This window comes from Chenopodium quinoa, unplaced genomic scaffold (assembly GCF_001683475.1).
Source record: "Chenopodium quinoa cultivar QQ74 unplaced genomic scaffold, ASM168347v1, whole genome shotgun sequence".
Taxonomy (NCBI): domain Eukaryota; kingdom Viridiplantae; phylum Streptophyta; class Magnoliopsida; order Caryophyllales; family Amaranthaceae; genus Chenopodium; species Chenopodium quinoa.
Genome location: NW_018742433.1, coordinates 1,203,020 through 1,213,585, shown reverse-complemented (window position 1 = coordinate 1,213,585; position 10,566 = coordinate 1,203,020).

Sequence of the window (10,566 nt, the reverse complement as noted above, 5' to 3'; positions counted from 1 at the left end):
GATTTATGGTTCTTCAAATACATTGCAAGCTCTCCAATGTTGACAGATAATGAGTTCTTTTTTAACTATTTTTTCCATTGGGTAATGACTTTATCATCCTTTGAAAAAACATTTGCATCCATCTTCATGCCTCCAACTGGCAGCCCTAGGACATCATGTACATGTTGTTCTGTAATTTTGAAAGGTTTAGAATCAGGAATATTCAAGGAACAACTCTGAGCATCAAAGTGCTTGACCAACCAAAAACCCAACTGCAAAGGCAATTGGGACACTTTCAAAAACTCCAAGGACCCAAATCCTATAGCTCTAATAGCAATCAACTGATCTTCAGAAAGCTTCTTAAGAACATTAACAACAGATGAAGGCGACATCCTATTACACAACGTCCCATAAACAACATATTTTGATCCTTGCACTTCATCAACAACATCTTCACCATCAGGATCCTCAAACTTCACATTGCGTTTTTCTTTCACTCTTTTTTCAACCTTTTTTCCTTTAACCTTAGTAGCGACTAATTTGATTCTCTTCTGCTTCTTTTTACTGAGCTTCTCTTCTGCCACTACAATCCATGATAAACCAACATCAACAGCAGCCCCTGATGAACTAACATCAGCAGCAGCTGCTGATGAATCAACATTGGCAGCACACTCCTTTTCAATAGAGTCCCTGCTTATACAAAATCATAAAAAAAAAAAAAAAGTAAAATATCACATAGATTTTTTTTTTTTTTTTGCAGGTGTAGTGAAGAGGATACTTTAGGGGAGGGTCTAAAGTATATTATGATAGAGAAGCATAGGCTGATAAATTATCTAATGAGCAATCAATATTTTGCTCATTTAGCAAATGAGCAAATACTTAGTTGCTAATTTAACAAATGAGCAAAAACATAGATGCTCATTTGTCAAATGAGCAAATAATTAGTTACTCATTTGTAAAATAAGCAACCATTAATTTAATCATTTGGGTAATGAACAATCAGTTTTTTGCTGATTTAGCAAATAAGCAAATAGTTAGTTGCTCATTTGTCAAATGAGCAAACATTTCTTTAATAATTCATTAAATCAGCAAGCATTTAATAAGAAAACATAAAATGAGGAAATAAGAAAACCCGTACATTATCCTTTCCAAAGGTACATCTGTATAATCTTTAGCATTGGTAAAATCAATAGCAACCAAAGAATCCATAACACTGAACAATTCTACAATTATAAAAAAAACCCCGAAAAAAAAATGTAAGCTAACTAAAACAAAGGAAAAATCAAATTAAGAAGCAAATTTGTAAGACAAATAAAGAGGGGGAAGGGGGGATTCACCACATTTCTAACAAGAAGCAGAGGATCCTAAATGTGAGAAAATAGTGTCCTACCAACCAACAAAAAGTAAGAAGATTAAATAGTCCATATAAACTATCAGAAGGTTCAATTCACAGCCCACATAACTTGGTTAGAGACTATTACCAACAGCCTCCCAACCAGTATTAGTATATCACAAGATTCTAGGACATGATAGCAGTCCTTGTTTCTCAAATAAGCAACCTGAAAAATATGCATGTGTTTATAAACCATAAACAGATCATCAATTTTAACCAAATACCAGCAGAGATATGTATTAATCCCAATTCTAACATGATCCAGTTCACCAAAATGTTCTAAAGCAAGAATACATGTTAAAATCCATATGAAACTACAAATATTTAAATTTTGAACCATCTTTCTGTCGGCAAAGTGGTAATAGGGTTTTCAACAAAGTAGTAAACCAGTGAACGCAATCCCAATAAGCTGTCTCCAGCTAGTAAGAGCTAACACTAAAGCGACTTATACTAAAAGCACACAAGCTAAATATCCTCAAGGTTTGGTTTTAAACAACTTCCACATAAAATTAGGAGAAAGGCTAGTTCAAGAGTGAAGGCCTAAGAAAAGCATCTTGAACCCGTGAAACTGTGGAAGCAAGATATTTCAGTGACTTAAGGGCTGAGGCTGAGACCATAAAATGAGATCTTAGACCTGAAAACTACTACTTGGTGAATGGTGAGTGAGCCATACAAATGATCACAACCGCTTTTGTATTTTCTCCAAAATATTTTGCTTTAACGTTGTCCACCAATTTGTTTGACAGACCTTTGAGGAGTGTTAGCACAACTGTCCCCCAACGTGGAAAATAACATATATGATCCCCCCAGCAACAGATGTCCCTCTCATAACATGCAATGTGACAGAAAATTACAGATAACCTCGCCATAGCAAATTCTCCCTCTTGCAAATATGCCACACTTAAGAATTCAAATGACATAAACTGAAAGGTTTTCTGCATAATTGGTAAGATAAATTGATTGACCACCATTGCAATACATACCCCATATTAATCTCAACCTGACCATCAATTTTACATCAAAGCTTACCATCTAAAAAGTACTTCCACTTCATGTAAATACTCATTTTAAGGGAAATGACACCAAAAACAAATCAGGTCTCCAAGTCATGTAAATACTTATTTTAAGGGAAATACCGCATTCACAATTACCCCTGAAAACCAGAAAAAGGAAAAAAAACCCCCAAAACCCAATTCAAAACCCGTATTCACACAAAATATGCCTTTCTCAAGATCCCCATTCTTGCACCAGGCAATAACTGAAGCAGGATCATCGGAATGATTTCTCAAAAAAAAAAAAAAAAAAAAATAAGAAACACAAATTATCAATGATTTCTAGGTTTCGGCCAACCCTAACGAGTCCAAACAAATTTTATCTTATTGTATGACAAAACCACAAATTGGGCTTAATATTCAAGGCCCAGAAAAGAAGATTGGGTGAATCCAGAAAGCCTTACCGCTCTTATTCCACAGCCTTTAGCACATAGCAGTCGACGCAGAAGAGAGTAGCCCTACAAAATAGTCAACCTTCCTTCCAAAAGCTTCGCTTTAGCAACTACATACCTGTGATGTTAGTATTGGTATTACATACACTGATGTAAGTGGGATCAATCACCTAAATGACATGATTCAACTGCCAGTGAGATTAGGAGCTTCTTGAGAAGAGTAAGTTGAATCAGCAAAATTGGATGATTCAACAACTGATGAATTGTTTGTTGAATCCCGCAAGGATTTGCGCTCGCTCTAAAAAAATCGACTATCCATAGTATAAATAGAGAATCAACAAGAACTACCATTTGCCATAAAACTAAGCGGTCAGTATACTCGAGATCCTTTCATTCCAAGTTGCCATCATCTTCTTGTTCTTTTTTATGCTCTCTGGTACATTAGCCTCTAAGGCTGTTTTCAGCCTCTCTTTTGATATTACCTTACTAGTAGTGAAAGGTTCATTAGAACTATGTTAAAAAACATTCATATTAAAAAAACAAAAAAAACTGAAAAATAACGAAAATCAGGCAAAATAAAACTAAAATCAACTTGATAATTACTCAAAAAAACGAAAATAAAACTAAAATCAACAAAAAAAATCTAAAACATAATCGACACAAAGTAACAAACAATGTGAGCTGAAATCAGCACAAATCAAACGAAAATCGAAACGAAAATAAACGATGAATGTAACCTAAAATTAATTGAAAAACAGCAAAATATAAACAATAAACTCACCTTGACGAAGAATTGATGAAGATTGAAGAAGTTGTGATGAAAAATCAAAGAGAAAGAGAGTAGAAAACCGGATGAACTTGAACGAGGAGAGAGAAAATTGCGCGTGAAAGAGGAAGGAGGAGAGAGAAAAAACGCAGGAAATTATTTTGAAATGAAATTGTTTTGTTTGACCAGGATTGTATTGTGACCGTTGGATGTAATTGATCCAACGGTTATAATGTGTCCTCATATATAATAGAGTTCTCACATAAAGTATGTGGTCTCATATGATCCCATTTATATATATATAGATATATATAATTAAATTGCTCTTTATTAATCTTATATTTAACTAATTATTCAAAACTAAAGGCCCTAGCTAATTTATAACTCCCAATGGACCTTGTCTACTGACCCGAGCTGAGCCAGATTAACCCATACAAGAGCCAACCAATAGGGCCTTCTCTTGAAACCTTAATCAACATAATGATATACGAGGCATTTCAATATCCTTTTAACATAAAATAGGAAACTCCAAAATTTTAGCACAATGAGAAGTAAGGCAAGTATTGATTTATTTATTATTATTTTTTTTAATATGTAATTTAAAATTCAATATCGAAATGACTAAAACAAAAAGGAATACATTGGCCCAAGAAAGTAAAAACAATATTACAAAGGGAACTTTAGGAAATTAATTGATATGATGTTTCAACGTTTTCAATTGCAAGTTATAGTCAAGTATTTTGAGACATTGAAATACATTTTTGGTTGATGTCAAGATTCTGGCACTATTTTTTTTATCACAAACTCTGACCAAATGTTTCATCAATTCAGCGGGTTTTTGCTTTATACCAATGATCGCTCCCATCGGCGGCGTTGTTATTGGCGGTGGTATCGTCGACGGCGAGAAACTCGTTGATTGTTGATTATATTTGTCCATGATTTATACTTGAATTGGCTTAATAATTGCTTGAGATTCTTGGATATTTCGAAAAATGCCCAAAAAATCGATTTGGAGCTTTCTTGTGTGATGTATAATTGTTGAAATTGATTGTCCTATGTGACTGTATGTTGAATTGTGAGCGTTTTGATAACAAATGCATGTACTCCCTCCGCCCACAATTATCTGCACCAAAGAACATATTTGCGGACTCCTAGGCAAAACTTTTAGTGGAGTTTAATTAAGTTTGAGTGGGTTTAATTAAGTGGGAAAAAGGAGGGAAAGAAGTGGTCCCTTATTTTTTTATTTTTGGGTGGTTAAAGTGAGTGGGAAAAAGGTGGAAAATTGAGGGCCCCTTTTATGAGTGGGAAAAAAGTGGAAAAGTGAGTGTAATTAAAAGATGTTAAACAAAGTTTAAAAATAAAAGTAAGGGTAAGGTGGTCTTTTTAATCTTTAAAATTTACTAAAAGAGGAAAGAATAAAATTTGTTGCACATAATAGAGAGCACCCATTTATGACAAATGTTGCAGATAATTGTGGGCGGAGGGAGTATTTTGGTTGAGAAATGAGCATGTTATGTTATACCCATGAGCTTAGTACGGGACCTTCAATGGTGGTTCCACCATTGTTGACCTTTTAATTACTTTTATAAAATAAATTCTATTGTCTAGATTATATCATCTATAATAAGTTGGATGATATCATCTATAAGTTGGATGATATCCTCTATAACAAGATGTGATATTATGTATATCAGCCAACAAAAAGAACATATCAGCTAACAAATGAAGCATATCAGCCAACAAAAGATAGATATCAGCTAACAGATTGAACATATCAGCCAACAAATGAAGCATAGCAGCTAACAAAAGGATGAAATCAGCAAACAAAAGCAACAGGTAAGCCAACATAGTGTACATATCCTCTATCAAAGAATATATATCCTCCAACAAAATTTAATTTATGTATCCTCTATTAGTAACACATGTCCTCTATCAAATACTACATATCCTCAATCAAATACTACATATCCTTTAATAAACTGTACGTATCTTCTATCAACTAACACATATCCTCCACCAAATACTACATCATATCCTCTAACAAACTGTACGTATCCTCTATCAAAGATAAATTGTACATATGGTTTATCAAATACTACATATCCTATAACAAACAATATATATCATACAACAATTTGTACGTATCCTCTATCAAATAACACATATCCTACAATAAGTTGTACATATCCGACCCTCTATCAAATAATACATATCATATATCAAATACTGCATATCATATATACGTGACACACGAATTGTTTGGTGCGGCTACCTAATACCTTCTCATTTTTTATTTGACACATGCTCGATATATATGGCCAATTATTTTACTCTAGATTTATTGCTACTCATGCACCACATCATTGTACACATACGATACACAAATACTCTTTTATTTGTTAATTCATAAAATTATTCTTACACCTTAAAAGTTGACACAAACTTTAAATAACACAATAATGAGGAATTATCCACAATATAATTGTACTCTCAATTTTTCAATGCTCAAGTTAATTAAAGAGAACTATATACGAAATAAATAGCCTTATATTTATCATTCCTATTTATCATGTACTTTATATTGAAATTGTAGTTGGTTTGATGGACTTTGATCAATAATCTATCAATGTTAAAAACTTTGCAATATAACTTTTTAGTAAAATGGACCCACCATTACGTGTTCATAATGAATAATAGTTTAGAATGTTTGCGTGATTGACGTTGAAATCAATATCGTACAAAAAACTTTAGGTTATACAATAATAAAAAATTATATACCAAAGTCTTGAGCATATGGGTTTGTTTTCTTTATTATGGGATTTAAGGTTAAGAGATCTCTCCGAATCTTACTAACTCCAAAGATAGAGAAAGAAGGCACTTCAAAAGGGTAACACAAAATCATTCAAATGCCACTTCTTAAGTCTTCATCACAACTCCAAACATGGCCCACCTTTGTCTCCTCTCTTAATTAATATCTTAATTAAGCTGTTATTTTCTGTACTAAATAAAGGTTCTTCTTCTCTCTCTCATTAAGTCAAAATTTGGCATATAAAATAATATGAACCCAATTACATGCATGATTACTTTTGCTAGAAAGCTTATATTCTTTCCAGTTGTTAGATTTGACAATTTTAATTAATCATCTTTAGCATGTCATAATAAATAGTGCTTAACTATAGTTAAATAGTCGGTCTATGTTTATAATCATTACTAGACTAAGGATGCTAACTCTAGATATATATCAGACCGAATTATATTTATGTCATTGCCTGTCCTTTTTGATTCTCTCTACACGAAAATAAATAAATAAATAAATAAATAAATAAACATCAATACACTCTTGTCTCGTTTAGATTTATGTTCTATTAATTTAAAGAAAATCATATATATATGTTTTAATTTTGTAAGGGGATTAACCATTTGAATTTATCTCGGATGCTAAAAAGTCTATGTTTGTAGTCATTCAAAATATTAGTTAGAGAGGAAGTGAAGGCAGGAATCGTGAGAGAAAACTAAATGTTAATTAATGTCTATATTCAATGATAAAGAAAATTGTACGATGTAGTATGCAAAAGTCTAGTGAGGCTTGACTTCACACGAGGATCGAATATTATTCCATATTAGGTAAGAGGTAGATTGGATTAGGAACACACTAAAATGTATGAGTGAAAGATTAATTGGAGATAAAGGATCAGAGTTAATAAAAAGGATTTTAATTTCTATTATTATAGGTGCTTTTAGTCTAATACTCTATAGACTCGGTACATATTTATTTATAGTACACATATGAGGTATAAATATTTCTATTCAAGTAAATGACATTCATATGTATGAGGTATTAGCATAAAAGTTACAATTGTACAACTACTTATGGTACATTTGAAATGTATATATAAAGTAAATTGTTGGTCGAGCAAGATTTATTTTCGTAAAAAAGGGTTGTTGATTTCAAAATTAGATAGTTAAGGCATTTCAAGCATGCATAAGAAGAAATATGTTTAGGTCTTACATCAATTTCCTAATTAGGGAGCCGACACTAACTATCACCAAAAGGTTAGAGAAAATTCAAATCAAAAAGTATAAATATAGTCTCTTCAATAGTAGACATTACATACTTAATTACATTTGAAATTGATATGACAATAATGTTTAACAGGCACATAAGTTATCCTAATCATAACTTGATGATACATGATTAATGTGGGTCCAACCAATTTTGGAATTTGAGGGTTTTTATCTACCTTCTAGGAGACCTGAAATGATGCTGGAAGATCTAGGGCATAGATTAGAATCTCCATAAAACCAAATATGTTTTTGCTAACTCAACTACCACTTTATTTATTTTATTTAACATCATAATCATTACTTTATTTATGTGCGGATCCAATAACTTTTCTTTAGGTTTTTCTCACTGTTTGGGAAGGTTGGAAACTTGGGATTGGGCCACTCTTTCCACTATATATGGGGCTCAAGGCAAGTTTTGGTCTCACACACTCATAATTAAATTCATTTAATTATTTAATTAATTAAACATGCATTAATTTAATTTGAAGTGACCTTTTTAAAGTATAAGTTTAGTACTTGAAAAGGTTGAAATATTATACTTTGGTTTAGGGTTGTTGGGACCAATTGAAGCCAAGTAAGGCTATAGAAGTTTTCATGTGATAAAATTTTCTTATATGTCAAGGGTGTTTTTTCTTGCATTCATTAGGTTCATGAATTTGAACTTAATAGTGGGACCAAGGTTGTTCAAATTGGGACAATTTTGGTTCAAATATGGCCAATCAAGTTTGTGTTAGTGGTTTTTCTTACATAAATGATCAGTCTTAGGTTTGGTATGATTTGGCACTTCTAGTAGTCGTGGAGTTTTCAAGAGTTCTTGTGCTTTTGTTTAATCCCTAATTTTAATTTCTCAAGCTTCTACATCACACATTATTGATAATTTATGGAAAGCCAAGACTATTGGCAACTCAAACCCAAACGATACTCCATAATGGAATATAATATTTTATTTTGTTTTGCATGCAAGTATTTGACTACAAAGGTGTATGACTATCATCATATCGGAAGTAGAGGTGTACACGAACTACCGAACTCAAAGAACCTAAACTTAGCTTCTTTGAGATGAACTAAGTCGAATGAAATTTGAAGTAGAATAGTGAATTAAGCTGAGTTGAATTGAATTGATCTAGAAAATAGTCTGTAAGAATAGGGCATTATTCTAGCCAACTTAACTAATGTCTCAAGTTTAAGCCTTGGGAACTTAGTAGCATTTTTTGAGTGAACTTTCACTCCAAATAGAGCAACTTGATTTATTTCGATTTTAAATAATAATCGAAATCTAATAGGCTTTGGATTACTAAGTATGTTGCATATAAAATCCATCTATAGTACTATACACTAATACACAGAATGAGAAAACAAAGAGGAATAAGAAGAGTGTAATTTTTATTTTTTTTATTGAAAAAAAAAAGAAAGGTATTGTTGATTGTTAAAAGGCAAAAGGGTTGGCACATGATTTTCTCCACTGATAGAGGTCTTACACATGTGAAGGTGCTTCAACATAAGTGGGACTTTCACCTTTCTTTTTTCATTTGTATTTTTTCACATTTATATATCTTAATAATATAATTATACTATTTCAACAGAATTTTGTTGTTTGAACCGCCGCACGATGGGGGTTACAATAGGACCCACATTTACAAGTCTTGTGGAGATGGTCCTACATAAACACATCTTTATTTTCTTTCTTTCTTTCTTCCCTCTTCTTTATGATCAATTGCAAGTAGTTCAGAAATCAAGTATGTAGTAGTAGAAGGATGATGGGAAATGTCTCAATAACAACTCTTTTACCCGGTTTTTCAACAACAAGAAGCTGTCCTTTTAGCAAATAAGATCTTAACTTGTTGGAGTAATTTCCACCACCACATATACTTTCCAATTTAGACTAATTGCAACACTTTTAATTTTTATTTAATATGAAGTAATTTTCATTTCATATATTTTTATACATGTTAAAAGGATATGTTTTTATACTCTATCACGCTCTCTCACATGAGAGCCCTTTGGGTTGAAGTGTGGATGCTGCATGGGTTTTCATCATACCCAGCACTTAAATTCCACTTTGACAGGAGGGGTAGATGAGATTTGAACTCGTGACCTTTGTGTCTCGCTTGCTCTTGATACCATATTAGATTGTACTTCCTCCATTCTTTTTTACTTGACCCGCTTTGACTTTTACACTATTCATCACCCCTCCTTTGACCGTCTTTTGTGAATAATGTGTAAGGAAAAACATATTCATGTTGGATCTTTTTGAATTCGTCTCAATAAGTACTATTATAAAATATAACTTTTATAATTTTTACTTATGTAGAATTAAAGTTATTGATCCTTAAAGTTTTGCATTGGCAAGCGTGATAAAAGAAACAGGTCAAGTAAGAAAAAACAGAGGAAGTATGAAACTCGTTAGATTGGAGTGTATTCCATTGATTCAAATATATAGGGTTACAACGACGAGTCCTAATCACATTAGGAAATCTCAAAAGATAATTACAGAATATTCACAAAACTATATCCTTCTATACAGAATAATATCTAGAATATTTATCATATTCTATCAATACATTACTAGTCTGTGCATTTACCTTCAGTGTTGTAATTGAAGTATTAACTTTTTTGAAACCGAGAAATTACTTCTTTCTTTTTTTTTTTTTTTATTAACATTGAATACTTAATTTTCATGTCTTCAATATTTATACCAAATCATATTATATATGCTAATCTCCCTACTCTCCACCTTTTTAAAAAAAAAATTGTTACTGAATATATCAAACTTTAATCAATCAAATCATATCATATCACTAATAAATGAAGCCAGTCTCACAGCCAGGCCACGAGACAGCGACACTTAACATTTCAATTTTTTGCCAAGTGTCACACCACGTAGGCGACAAATTGGTATTATTATGACACGTATAATGT